Below are 14,801 nucleotides of genomic sequence, written 5' to 3' on the forward strand. Positions count from 1 at the left end.
TCTTATGTGTATCTACCCGGAGACATTTACAAAATGTTCAGTGTAACATTTTTTGTAATAGTGAAAAATGGTAAATAACCTGAGTTACATTTTTTCAGAACAATGACTAGAGAAATTATGGTATATTCAAGTAGTTTAGCACTATCCATTTTTATATATTTTAAATGAATGTCCTGCCTTTATATAAAAGTACACTATTTTCTTAAAAAAATAACAATAAAAAACAAGAATGCATACAACATAATATAGTTGTGTATCATCTACAAAGAGACAGTAATATAGTTTAGCGTTACATCGCTGGGTAGCAAAATTGGGGTCAGTTGTTACCTATAGTGATCATGAGGAGAAGGTGAATGAAGAATTTTATAGACAGAGTACTTTAAAAGTATTTTTAATTTAATTTTTAAGCTGGATCGCAGGCACTGTTTATTGTGTCATATTTTAGATCTTTTTTGCATGCTTTAAATAGTTAATGGTCTCAACAAAAATGAGTAACTGAGAATAAGCTTATGAAAAAAGGCATACCATCAATTGATCTTTGTGTATCTTCCCAGTATTATTTATTGGCAAGCTACCAATGCTTGTCCCAGTCATCATGGTGAACCACGTACAGGTTTTTGAGCAAATTATTCTCTTTTTTGTAATGGCTTACATGAAGCTGACATAACTTTCCATTCATGTTACTCCTACTAACTTTTAAGGCTCAGCTCAGAGCTCTTAGACTCCAGAACGATTTCCTTGAAGTCTTTAGTCTGGATAATGCCTGTGCTCTGATTTCTCATAGCACCATTTCTCCTTCTGTGTCAGTTCTTAAAACAATAGCTGTTAACTCGTTGCCACATTGCATAGCCAGCGGAGGTTGGCAGGGGGGCTTTGCTTAAATAGGTATTGAGGAACCCAGATGATGGAGCCTACAGCTGGACCAGTGCCCTTGTAATCACTGTGCCAGGAAGAAAGGAACATGGTAGACCATGGCCTGACTCCTAGAACTAACCAGAAATGATCAAAACCAGGTGCGCTCACATTCATTGACCAAAGCAACTCAGATGGTCTCTGCTAACCTCAAATGGAAAGGGAAGTACAGTCATCACAATGTGGTTAAAAGGTGAGAGCGGATATGTGTAAAATATGTGAAGATTCCTAATGACAGTGACAGTAAAACGTTTCGTGGTGTATTGCCATGAATTATTTCCTCTCCTGCGCAGAAGTTTTGTCTTAATCATCTTGCTGTGTCTACCACCTTCTCACAAAGTCAAAAGAGTATTTGTTGCTTTGGTAAGTAAATAGGACCTCACTAAATTATGCTACTTTTAGATTGGTCATGCAAAAAATAGTATTTGTGAGCGACTCTTAGAATTTCGTTATTGGCTTGTTTTCCGAACCTATCGTGCTTGGTTGACTGTAGGGTTATCAACCTATAAATTTTCAGAACAGGCTGTATTTAGTTCAGTCTCCCCACAGAGGAAGGGGTACCTCAGCACCTATTCACTTTTATGTGCTTGCCAGATGTTTGCTGGGAAGTGATAAATCAGGGAGGTCTATTGGAGTGGTTTGTCTATGATCTAAGAGTAGAAAGTCAGTTTCTTCAGTTTTCTTGGCATAGATACTCACTGTAAAAATCCACACTTCGCAAGGTTTTTCTAAGGTGGTTACTCATTCAGAAACATAAGGATCTGTCCCTTCTTGAAAATGGTTTACCTATTTAGCACCAAAAGAGTAATGTTGCTAGAAATCCAATTTTTCCTAAGATTTATTATTTCTTAAAATACGTTTCTTCTTACGCACTTTTTAAAAATAAAAATTACTTTGGTATGTTGAGAGATGGGAGGAAACATCTTTTCCTTTTTTTTTCTCCTTTGAAATAATATGTAATCATATTTTTAACATTTTAGGGAATTTATGAGACTTGAACTAAGCATTTGTTGTAGATAACTGATCTGATAGGTAACATTTTATTAAAAAGTCATAATAAGGGGCGCCTGGGTGGCTCAGTGGTTAAATCCTCTGCCTTCGGCTCAGGTCATGATCTCAGGGTTCTGGGATCGAGTCCCGCGTCGGGCTCTCTGCTCAGCAGGGAGCCTGCCTCCGCCTCTTCTCTCTCTGACTGCCTCTCCGCCTACTTGTGATCTGTCTGTCAAATAAATTAAAAAAAAAAAAAAGTCATAATAAGCATCAATTTGTATCTTCATATTGTAAATTGAATTTGTCACCCACATTTACAAAAGTACACCATAGTTGCATCTTAAACTCTTTCAGTATGTACAAACAATTTAGCACAATCCCATTAAGCTAGCAGCAAAACCATACTTTAAAGACCTAATCAGATTAGGATTAGTTTCTGCTCCTCATCTTCAGGGCGCCCCCTTGTGGTGCAGGCTATCATCACCTGTACAATTTTAGTGGTTGGTTCTCTCCAGAGACAAGATGATCCTTGTATAATGCAGTTAAGTAAGATGACAGCCACATCAGTCCTTTGCTTAAAATCCTCCAATGGCCACCATTCTCACCCAGCCTGAAAACCAGTCCTCAGTATGGTACACAGGGTCTCACATTATTTACCTTATTCCTGGCCTGTTTCCCTACTTTCTGCCCTTCTCAGTCTCTTGTCTACCACTTCATCTACATGGCATTAATTAGTTCTCCATCCAGAAAACTGATATATAAATTTAATTGTAACTATTTTCTGCATTTTCCAAGAAGAGTAATTTTTTTTTTTTTTTTTTTTACAAATTCTGCCATGGAGAATCATGATTCTTCTCTAAAATTTCCTATCCAAACTCAACTCGGTGAACTTACATATAGATTTAGATGCAGAAAAAAGTCATTTTATTTTCCCAATGTGAAAAGATTGTGTTTCTCTTGGCTTAGTTTGTAGGCATGTAATGACAGAAAGATTATGATGATTTGCTCCAACACGGGGTCATCAGTATGGAGGGAGGATAAAATGCTGAAAAATACATCTGTAAGAAGTCTCTCTATTAATTCCTTCCTTAGTCCTAAGTCAATCCTAAGTCAATCTTTAGGATTGACTACAGGGAAAGAGAGACCTGAAAACTGCTTGGAAGGAAGATAAAGATTTTACTGGCATAGTAATACCATACTAACTTAAAAAGCATATTTTCTAGAATATGATATCTACTTAGCAATATTTGGCAAAATGCCATTAAATTACATATTTGATATTAATATCTGCTATTATTGTAGAGAATTTTCCAAATATGAAATCCATTTAGCATTTATAAAAAGGTAGAATTCCATTAACTTTTAATTCATTAACTAATTTCATTATTCACATTAACTTTTAATTCATTCTTAACTAATTTCTCTTCAGCACTGAATGAGCACAGACGTGTTTTGACTGTCATTATTTTTAAAGATACTAATTCAGTCATCCAGTATAGTATTGTAACAGCTTTGATAAGAAACTGAAATGTTCACCTCCCATCACTGATCTTTTCTTGATTGGAGTTTTTCAAGTGTTTCTTTTATACTCAGATTTATAGCTCATGCAAAGTAACTTATAATAATCACATTGAAATATATCTAGATTTAAATAATAATATCAGTGCTTTTGACTTATAAAAATAAAGATAAGCTGGCTTAAGAAATAAACACTTAGAATTAATATGTATTTTCCTATTGAGTTCCAGGGTTATAGTAGCTGTCACAGTAAAAATCTTACTTGACCCATTATTTTAGATCAATTAAAAAAAGCTACATTATTCTTCTAACAAAAAAGATTCTGTCAGCAGAGGAAATCAGGCCAGGCATTTATAAAGATCACCCCACCCTTTTTGTTTAACACAGCCATTCAGTACTTAAAATGGTGATATCCTTTAATGCCAGAATCTCTAACTTTCTATGAGGAAATGGAATTAGATGTTTCCAAGGCTCTGTGATCCACAACCCAGACTCTTTCTACCATCACCTACATGGTTATTATATTGCTAGTTTCTCAGAGTCCTCTAAACAAAATTCATTTTATTTTATCTTATTATTACTTTTATCGTTACTTTAAAATCATTACTTTAAAAATTCATTTTAAGTAACTCAAGTATAAAATAACTTTTAAGGAGGCTTTAAAATCAGGTAGAATAGTAGATTAAAAACTGCCATGAATGTGACCAAACAAAAAGACCTTTGTTCTTGGATCCTTCAGTAAGACTTGTCCATTTAAATTTGAATACTATGAGTCTGATTGCCATACCTCATCTATCAGTATGTGACCACTTTTCCTTCTCTCCAGAGTAGCTTAGTTTTCTATTGTGGACATCACTGCTATGAACATTGAGGTGTAGGTGCCCTTCTTTTCACTACATTTGTATCTTTGGGGAAAATACTCAGTAGTGCAATTGCTGGGTCACACGGTATCTCTGTTTTCAACTATTTGAGGAACTTCCACACCATTTTTCAGAGTGGCTGCACCAGCTTGCATTCCTTCAAACACTGTAGGAGGGTTCCCCTTCCCCTGCATTCTCACCAACACCTGCTGTTTCCTGTCTTGTTAATTTTAGCCATTCTGGCTGGTGTGAGGTGGTATCTCATTGTGGTTTTGATCTGTGTTTCCCTGATGCTGAGTGATGTGGGACATTTTTTATATGTCTGTTGGTCATTTGTATATCTTCTTTGAAGAAATGTCTCATGTCTTCAGCCTATTTTTTGACTTGGTTTTATGTTTTTTGGGTGTTGAGTTTGAGAAGTTCTTTATAAATCTTAGATACTAGCCCTTTATTTGCTGTTATTTACAGATATCTTCTCCCAATCCATAGGTTGCCTTTTCGTTTTGTTGACTGTTTCCTTTGCTGTGCAAAGGAATTTTTTTATTATTATTTTAAATAATAAAATATTTATTTTATTTTGATGAAATCCCAGTAGTTCATTTTTGGTTTTGTTTTCCTTGCCTTTGGAGACATGTCTAGCAAGAGGTTGCTGCGGCCAAAGTCAGAGGGGTCATTGCCTGTGTTCTTCTCTAGGATTTTGATGGATTCCTGTCTCACATTTAGGTCTTTCATCCAGTTTGAGTATATCTTTGTGTATGGTGTAAAAAGAACTGTGGAAAGAGCCAAGCTGTCTATCGACAGATAAACGGATAAAGGAGATGTGGTATATATGTATACAATGGGATATTACTCAGCCATCAGAAGGAATGAATACTTACCATTTATATTGACGTGGATGGAACTGGAGGGTATTATGCTGAGCGAAAGAAGTCAAACAGAATCAGTTATCTTATGGTTTCACTCACATGTGGAATGTAAGAAACTGCACAGAGGATCATAGGGTAAGGGAGGGAAAACTGAGTGGGACGTCATCAGAGAGGGAGAAAAACCATGAGAGCCTCTTAACTATAGGAAACATCTGAGGGTTGCTGGAGGGGAGGTGGGTGGGGAGATGGGGTAACTGGGTGATGGACATTAGGTAGGACATGTGCGTGATGAGCACTGGGTGTCTATGCAACTGATAAATTACTGAGCATTATATCTGAAATTAATGATGTACCATATGTTGGCTAATTGAATTTAAATAAAAAATTTTAGAAAAGAGAAGCTCAGTTTTTTTTCTCCAGTACTCCTTCCCTCAAGTTCTCCCCCACATATAATTTCGATGTTTTTTTTACCCTCCCCCTTCCCCTGCATATCAATAAAAACAGTTGTGGTGTACCCCCCACTTCACTTACAACTAAAGAAAAGGCATTACATTTCTCTAAACTCAGTCATTCTTTGATAAAATATTTTTTGAAATCCTAATATGTATGAGGCATGGTTTAGATGCTGGGCTGCCTTTGACACAATCTATACCCGGAAGGAAAAAACACACTCACCACAAGAGATGATAAATTGTGAGATCCTAAAATCAAGGATCATAATTGCTCCTGCTTACGTACCTCTACCCTCATCTAAATCTCCTTCAGAGAGAGTGTGTCAGATGAGGTATACTAAGTAAATATTGTTAACTGATTACAGATCACCCTGTAGTATTATGAGCATACTGCTTTCTAGCATTCTTCATACTAAATAGCTGGTTGTTTGCTTTAGAATGAATACTCCAGGCACAATCATGATTTCTTATTCATGATGGTGAATTCACCCATAACCTGATAAACAATAAATACTGAATATTTATTTATAAAAAGTGAATTTTAATTTAAATTATGAATTATGAATGACAGTGTGAAGAAGGGAATGAAAGATCTAGAGGCAAACCCAGACTGATACCCCATTTTTCTCAGTGCATATAGTTTTGATTAATAAGTGATCAGGGTTTGACCTAGATGCTGGTACAGGCAGTATCTGTTTACTATTTAAAATAACAGATTATGATAGCTGTTACAATATTTATTTCAAAATTGTGGGGACACTTTGGCTTGTGGCCCAAGATGGAGGTAAAGCTGAGTTTCAAATCTTGGTCACTTGAATCCAATTCCCATTCTCTCTGCCTTTTTCCCCCCCAGTTATCTCAAGAACATTAAATAAAAGAACTTCTGTTCCTAAATATATAGAAAGTCTCTTTAGGCTCTTCACTGAAGACGGGGCAAGGCAAGAACAGAAAGGGACATTATTATGTATTCAGCTGTAGCAGGCCCGATAAATGAACACACCTGAGACAGCAGTGCCCTAGATTTAGTGATTTAGCACAAAACAGAACAACTAGTCAAGAAAATGATGTGGTTAGAGTATGTGATGAGACAGTAATAGGAGGAATATTGGCTGTCATGACCCTTTCACTACCTAAAAGCTATGATTACTTTCCCAAATGCTAAGGCAGTAATGTATAAAAACTGAGGGAGGGAATAAAGCTTAAACTCCTCCAACGTGGCACATTTTAGAGTATTTCCAGTTATATAGTGGTCTTAACACCTTTCTGGTCTGAATTTCATCTAGGATTAGGGTTCAATAAGAGACCATGCCCAATCATGAGGAACACTGGTATTTCATCTTTTTGTTGTTGTTATTTTGAGAATGACATTTGTACAGAATCACTTACAGATGTTTCCCGTGTGCTGTTTTTGCCCAGAACTTTGAAGTCTCTTCAGCAGACGAAACAAAGCGGCTTCATTGACAAGGAAGGCTCAATGGGGGGAGATTCTCAGTTTTGACCGGGTACCACCAGATGTCTCCATTTTAAGGTCAAAGTCTCATTGTTTCTCATCACTGACCTAACTTGAACATGAAACCCTTTGCTTCAACTTGACTTCCACATTGCCACTTACTTGTTTAAAAATAATTACTGAATTCCTATTAACCACTGTTTTAAGAGTCAGCTCCCCTGCTTACTTTGCTATATTCTCAGAAATCTGGCTATGCTATAATTGTTCATTGTACTTCCTTTCATTTTGCAAAATCTTTCTAGTCAGAAACCTAGCCTTTTTTAGCTTACTTCCTTATACTCATGATCATTCCTAACTCTGTTCTTTTAAAAAAAATTATTTTATTTTATTTTTTCATTTTTATTTCTATTTATTTTTAAAATTTTAGTTTTTTTTTTTTTTTTTTTTTTTAAATTAAAAAATGCATCTGGGTGGCTCAGTGGGTTAAAGCCTCTGCTTTCGGCTTAGGTCATGACTTCGGGGTCCTGGGATCGAGCCCCGAATTGGGCTCTCTGCCTAGCAGGGAGCCTGCTTCCTCCTCTCTCTCTGCCTGCGTCTCTGCCTACTTGTGATCTCTGTCTGTCAAATAAATAAATAAAATCTTTTTTAAAAAATTAAAAAAAAAATCTTTAAAAAAAAATGCTTTTAAATTCCTGACGCTGGGTCATCATTTTGTTCCTCTGTTGGAATGCCTCCCAATTTCTCTTCTACTACCCAATTTTATCCATTCTTGATAATCTTAGGAGGATGATTTTCTGTTAGAACTAAAACTTGTCTGGTCTTGAAACATGAGAAATACAGGCTTCAGAAATGGTTAGTGTCTTACTCGAAGTTACACAGTGACAAAATGGCAAAAATGAAACCAGAACCCAAGGGCCCCTTTGCATAAGTTTTCTGTTTAGCAATGTGTTGCTGAAGTAAACAGTTAAGGCTCCCAAATTTCTCATGAAGTTTATTTTGACCTACTTCAGACGTCTGCTTTCTTAGAGATTCAACGAATACCATGTTTTCTATTTCTTTAAACAATTACGTTTCATTTATCATGTTGGTTTTCCCTTCCAGCCTTAGACTATAGGTGCAATGTTTAAAATGTTTTGATATAGAAGTTCTATTTTTTTCAGCCAAGTAATTGATAAACATGTTTGAATAAAAGAGGATAAAGGACCAACGCCCAAAACACTCTTTAGAAAATCCATTTACTGGGCGCCTGGGTGGCTCAGTGGGTTAAGCCGCTGCCTTCAGCTCAGGTCATGATCCCAGAATCCTGGGATCGAGTCCCGCATCGGGCTCGCTGCTCAGCAGGAAGCCTGCTTCCCTTCCTCTCTCTCTGCCTGCCTCTCTGCCTACTTGTGATCTCTCTCTGTCAAATAAATAAATAAAATCTTAAAAAAAAAAAAAAAAAAAAAAAAATCCATTTACTTTTATCTTTAAATTTTGAGTAAATTACTTTCTACCAGGTACAGAATCATCCAACAAAACTCTTAGTCACCCTTTCAGTATTTTAGTCTCACAAGAACATACGTATGTGTATTTTAGTCTTACTTTGGTAAAGAATTTTGAGAGAGAAATGAAGTGAACGTAGCAGGGCTTGCATTCGATGAAGGACTTTAGTGATGTCTGATGATCATTGTGTTTAAAATATTCGACTCTGTAATCTGACTCAGTGATCGTTAAGCTTCATGAGTTTTCCTTACTGTTTTTTGCTTGGTTTTTAAGTTTTTTTTTCTTAATTCTTTGGACAAAATATGTGCCACCAATTTCATTTCTAGGATTTGGGTTTCATTGTGTGTGTGTGTGTGTGTGTTTAAAATTCCTTACCCCAGAAACCTACAAAGATGACTAGATCCTCTTAGTTGGGTGTGACGTCTCAGTCCTATGAATCTGTGGGAGGCTAGAATGCTGTCTGACTCATAATCTAATAGCAAGAACACCATTCCAGCTGATGAACTTTTCTGACCCTATTGACTTCCCAGCAGGCCTGTCTTGCTGGTTTTCTTCTTCTTGTCCATCCCAGGACTTCTCATTATTATGCTCTTCACACTTGCTTATTATCCTTGCTGAATTTCCCAGACATTTCCTGCCCGCTTAAATTGGCACCCATCGCTTATCATCATAATCTCCAGACACTGGGTTCTGGTTCACTGGGTAGGTGGGGGAGACCTGTCTCAGAAATTCACTCCTTTGCTGAGACACTGTCACTTGCTTTGCTGCTGCCAGATTCCGTGGCTACTGCCTCTCTGCCTTTAATGTCAGTCTGTCACCTAAGTCCAGACAGACCTGACAATTCTCTGCTTGCCAAGATAGCCTCAGTGACACCAACTGCCTCTACATAGCTAGCTCCTTTGCTTTTGCATTTGGTCGCCAGCCTCTTTTCCTGATGAGTCCTTCTAGTTTGTGCACTCCAGCACTTGGGTTAGTTCTAGGGCTCTTGTTTCCAAACCCTAGTTTTTTTATACTGTCTCCCACATGGAGCTAAAAGTTAAGTAGAGGGTGTGTGTGTATGTGCATGTGTGTTCTGATCTTCAAGATCTCTCTCAACTGCCACCTTGGTGAGACCTCACTCTTTCATTACTAGAGGGGTATTTTATATCCTTTTTATGGACTTTTTTAAAAAATATTTTATTTATTTATTTGACAGAGATCACAAGTAGGCAGAGAGGCAGGCAGAGAGAGAGAGTGGGAAGCAGGCTCCCTGCTGAGCAGAGAGCCTGATGCGGCACTCGATCCCAGGACCCTGAGATCATGACCTGAGCCGAAGGCAGTGGCTTAACCCACTGAGCCACCCAGGCACCCCCTTTTTATAGACCTTAACACAAGTCTACATTTGGGGCACCTGGGTGGCTCAGTTGGTTAAACATTCAACTCCTGATTTCAGTTCAGGTCATGATCTCAGGGTTGTGAGATTGAGCCCTGCGTCAGACTCTGCACTGGGCATGGAGCCAGCTTGGGATTCTCTCTCTCCCTCTCTCCCCTCCCTTCCAACCCCTGCTGTATGCACTCTCTAATTTAAAAAAAAAAAAAAAAGAAAGGCAGTTCTGCTTTTTATGTGTTTGTCTCTTCTCTTGGACTAGTGTTATTCTGGGACAGAAACCACATGGTTGTTCATTCACATAAACACTTATTAAACACTTGCCACATGCCAGGCACCATGTTTTTGACAACCCAGATAAACAAAAGAAAATACACGATTTTATGGTGTTAGTAAACTCAGGATCACAGGATTAATTACTGGCGTAAGTAGTCTGGTTTAAATATTCCACAAAAGTTAATTGAATGAATGAATGAATGAATGCTTGCGGAATAATTGACTATCGATTTTAAAATCTGCTTTCTGAAATAATTATGTGCTCTAGTGCATGTTCCCTAGGCAATAAATGACACCAATTGAGCAAAAACAAAAACTTGGAATAACTGTCGAAGTTGTTGTAAAGTCTAGGATAGGGAAGATTATTTATCATAAATAATACAAGGCTCTGAGGCAGAAGCCAACAAACTTTTTCTGGAAAAAGCCAGATCATAAGCATTTTCACATTTGTCGTCTCTGTCACGACTACTCCACTCTGGTGTGTAGCATAGAAGCAGCCACAGACAATGCATGGACAGATGGGCATGGCTACGTTCCAAAGAAATTTTATTTAAGGATGCTGAAATTTGAATATTACATAATTTTCATGTGTCATAAAATATTCTGATTTTTTTTTTTTTCTCAGCCATTTAAAAAACACATTCATGACTTTCAGGCCTCACAGAACCAGGTGGTCAGTGGGATTTGGCCACTGGGCCCTAGTTCAGGCTCTGTCTAGGTTTTACTTCTATTTTTTTTTTCCCAGAATGCTTGTATTAAGATGAAATCTGGGTTTCCTGATATAAAATATTTCTGGAATGTTTGCAAATAACAACAGCTTAGATCCAGTTGAGATTTTTAATATACGAAGGGAAATGGAAGAGTGGTTGCAATGTCGACTTGTGTAAACAAAGCAGAATGTCATAGCACAGTGCAATGCGAGGCGTACTTATGACCTGGCTGAAAGCCGAGGTCTGTATTGGCTACTCTCTAGATTACCTTTAATCTTCAGATTCAGTGATTCCTTTCATTGGCGTTTAGTAGAGGGGACCTAATAAGGTTCAATAACTTACCATTTTATGATTAGGTTAGAAGAATCTCTGGGCAGTGCTTGCTTAAAAAGAAGCTCTCCTTATTAGTATTGTAACATAAGAAATGAAGTAGGTGGTTTGATCCTGGGAGCTTGGATCAGCCCTTGTCTTAATTTACTCCAATCTGTGCTAGTGTTAAAAACTGTGATATCAGGGCATCTGAGTGGTGGCTTGGTCGGTTAAATGTCTAACCCTTGGTTTCAGCTCAGGTTGTGAACTCAGGGTCATGGAATCGAGTTCTGTGTTGGACTCTGCCCTCCACATGGAATCTGCTTGAGATTCTCTCTCTCCATCTCACTTTGCCCCTCCCCCTGTTCTCTCTCTCTGCCCCATTTCTTCTAGTTGGGTCAGTTTAATCAATTGAATTGTTCTTATATCTAAAAGTTCAATAGAATGACCCATGTCCTGTCACCCTATTCAAGGACATCCCCTTCCTCCTCTACTTCCTCTTCCCTCCCTACCTCCGTCCCTCCCTCCCATCCTCCTTCTCTTTCTTTCTCTTTTCTTTATTTTTTCAAATGTTTTCTACTCCTTTATTATTATTTTCCCCACTACCAGATCAAAACCCAGTAGGGTCTTGATTTCCTTTCCCAAAAATAGTGCTAGCTCATGCCCAGGCAGATAGGACTTGAGGTTGGAGCCATGACTACCACCCATATCCTGTCCCCAGTGCCTACTTTCAACCAGCCCAGCCTACTTGGGGGGGGGGGTCACTCCTGAAACCCATGTCCCCCTTCCCCCAGGGCTGCTCTAGGATCTAGATGTATTCTTCCAGGGAGTTCCACCCAATAAGAGCATCTACTATGTGTGGGTTAGCCACTCCTGGGATCCCGCTACCTCTACCCCCAGGCTGGCTAATCTCCTGATACAACCTGTGAGGCTCCCAAGGCAGGGGCTGCTTTATTCTCCTGCCCCTTCCTGCCGCCATTGGCTTGTTGGGGAACCAAGGCCAAGAGGACCAAGAGGTGTCTGTGGGTGCAGGGATATCCTCTTTTCGGTACTTCTCCCTGAGACCACCTTCAACTCCAGACAGATTATAAGAAATAGATTTCCTGAAAACAATTTTACTTTATTTATTTATTTTAAAGATTTTATTTATTTATTTCAGACACAGAGAGAACAGGAGTGGGGAGGGGCAGAGGGAGAAGCAGACTCCCTGGTAAGCAGGGAGCCGGGAGTGAGACTCGATCCCAGGGTCCTGGGATCATGACCTGTGCTAAAACCAAGGGTCAGATATTTAACCCAATAAGCCACCCAGACACCCCCTGAAAATGATTTTAAAGGCTGTATGACTTTAAGAGGCTGGTCTCAAGATCATTTATTTTCTTTCCTCTTTATCCTTGAACATCTCTCCTTTTTTCTGTTTCTTTTTCTGTTGTGGCAAGTCCTATATTTCTCTCTCCCTCTTCCAAGCAGAAGAATAAAGATGTGGCATTAAACAGAGAGGACTGTGGTATTGAACCAGTTCAAAGGTTCAGTAAACCTTTTCTGTGAAGGGCCAGATAGTAAACATTTTAGGTTGTGTATGCATATGGTCTGTGTTGCAACAGCTCGTCAGTACTGTAGAGTGAAGGCAGCCATTGGTCATGTAAACAAATGAGCATATTTGTGTTCAGTATATTTACAAAACTAGGTGACAGGCAGGATCCAACCTCCAGCCCATAATTTGCCGACCTCTGAACCAAAGTATAGGCTGTGTCCGTTGCATATTTTGATACTCTGTATTCTTAAACTGAAATACGATATTCTTTATCTTAAAACGTCAAATGAAGTTTCAGTTTCTCTCTGTGTATCTCTCTCTATGTCTCTCTCTCTCTATATCATCTGTCCATCTATCTGAGGAAGCCTTTATATTAACTGAGGAAATGACTCTCTCTGTACCTACACTCTATCTTGTGCTTGGTTCACAGAGCCTGCTTGGGCAGCAGACATTCTCCTACGTGTTTCTTTGCAGAAGTGTTTGGAAGAAACTGTGACGTTAACCATTTGCAGGAGCAGAACACAAGATGGATCACAGTATAACGTGACAACCATTTGATTTCCAATGTTCACAGACTCCCTCCCTTCCCCCGGCTGGTGCCATAGTGTTTACGCCTTTATCATATGCTGGCTGAATCGGGCGGCATATTCCTCCTTTCCAGACTCTAGTTTTGAGTTGATAAAGTCTGTGGATCAATGGCAGATTTACACATGCTGTTTGTCCACCTGGTGCTTATTTGAAAACTGCTTTTCTCAAAGTGGACACTTGATAGTGAATGTGTTTATTCATTCTATTCTAGACAGATCCCCTGATGCTATCTTTCTAATGTCTGTAAATAATTCTTTGGTCGAACAGCAGTGGAAGCCTAAGGCATTTTTCATGTAACCATTAGCTTCTTCGCAGTCTGGACCAGTTCTCTCCTGGAGTCAATCATAGATTCTAAGGAAGTGCCTAGCTTGGAAATAGGTACAGATGTTTGTTGGTTCCCTGTCATTTTCCAGTTTCTATACTTGGATTTTTCATTTATTACGTATCATTTAATCATCATAAGCAACCTTGTGAGAGATAATATTAACCCCCTAGACTAAAAGTTACAAAACAGTGTTACAGAGAACGTAATGAAGCCTCCCAAGGTTCCATGTATAGCAAATGGGCAACATTATAGCCTAGCATTGCTGAGCTAACTCTGCACCAGAGTAAGAGACACGAGAACTCGATGCCAGTTGCACTCTTACTGGCTGAGTAAAATTACCAAGTTATTTTATCTCTCAGAGCCCATTTCTCCATGTGAAAAGTATAAGGCTGTTTTGTTTAAGAACAAAAGATATTAAGACGATGCATGTGAAGTGCTTAGCAGAGTATCTAGCTCAAAAGAATATCCTCGGGGCACCTGGGTGGCTCAGTGGGTTAAAGCCTCTGCCTTTGGCTCAGGTCATGATCTCAGGGTCCTGGGATCGAGCCCTGCATTGGGCTTTCTGCTCGGCAGGGAGTCTGCTTCCCCTTCTCTCTCTGCCTGCTTCTCTGCCTACTTGTGATCTCTGTCAAATAAATAAATAAAATCTTAAAAAAAGAGAGAGAGAGAATATGCTCAATAAACATTAGTGACTGTTATTAAGGTAAAAGATTCAAAATATAAATCCCCTTTCTCAGCGCTTCATAGCCCTTGATCTTTCAACTATGCTAATGTTATCTTTTTTATCTTAATGATCATTCACATTCATAAAATATGCTCATCAAAAATCAAAAGAAAGTAAGGAATCCTTTAGTTCAGGGTCCAATTTCAAATGCCTGTACAGCCAGGCAGTCAGCATGATGGACTCAGGTTGGCCGGGTGTCAGTGCAGTACAGTTGCTCTGTGAGTAGTGGGCACTGGAGCGCACACACCTTAAACACACACACAGCAAAACGTTGCTGATTTCTCTGGCCCCCGCTTGCACGGGTAGAATTCCATATTCAAACAACTTCCTATGTATTTACTCTTCTCTTGAACATAATAGCTGGCAAAGATGTCAGGCTTCTCTAGACTGTCTGCTCTTATGTGGCCTTATTTCCTCCACGCTTTTATTCTATCATTTCCCA

General features: G+C 38.7%; 1 long non-coding RNA gene across 1 annotated transcript in view; it reads left to right on the forward strand.

The window, feature by feature from the left end:
- The window catches only part of LOC125087743 (uncharacterized), a 292,899-nt gene that overhangs the window by 98,013 nt on the left and 180,085 nt on the right, over positions 1 to 14,801 (forward strand). Inside the window, exon 5 of the long non-coding RNA XR_007123503.1 lies at positions 886 to 1,105. This is a non-coding gene — a long non-coding RNA (uncharacterized LOC125087743). The remainder of the gene's footprint in view (positions 1 to 885; positions 1,106 to 14,801) is intronic.

This window comes from Lutra lutra, chromosome 16 (assembly GCF_902655055.1).
Source record: "Lutra lutra chromosome 16, mLutLut1.2, whole genome shotgun sequence".
Lineage (NCBI taxonomy): Eukaryota > Metazoa > Chordata > Mammalia > Carnivora > Mustelidae > Lutra > Lutra lutra.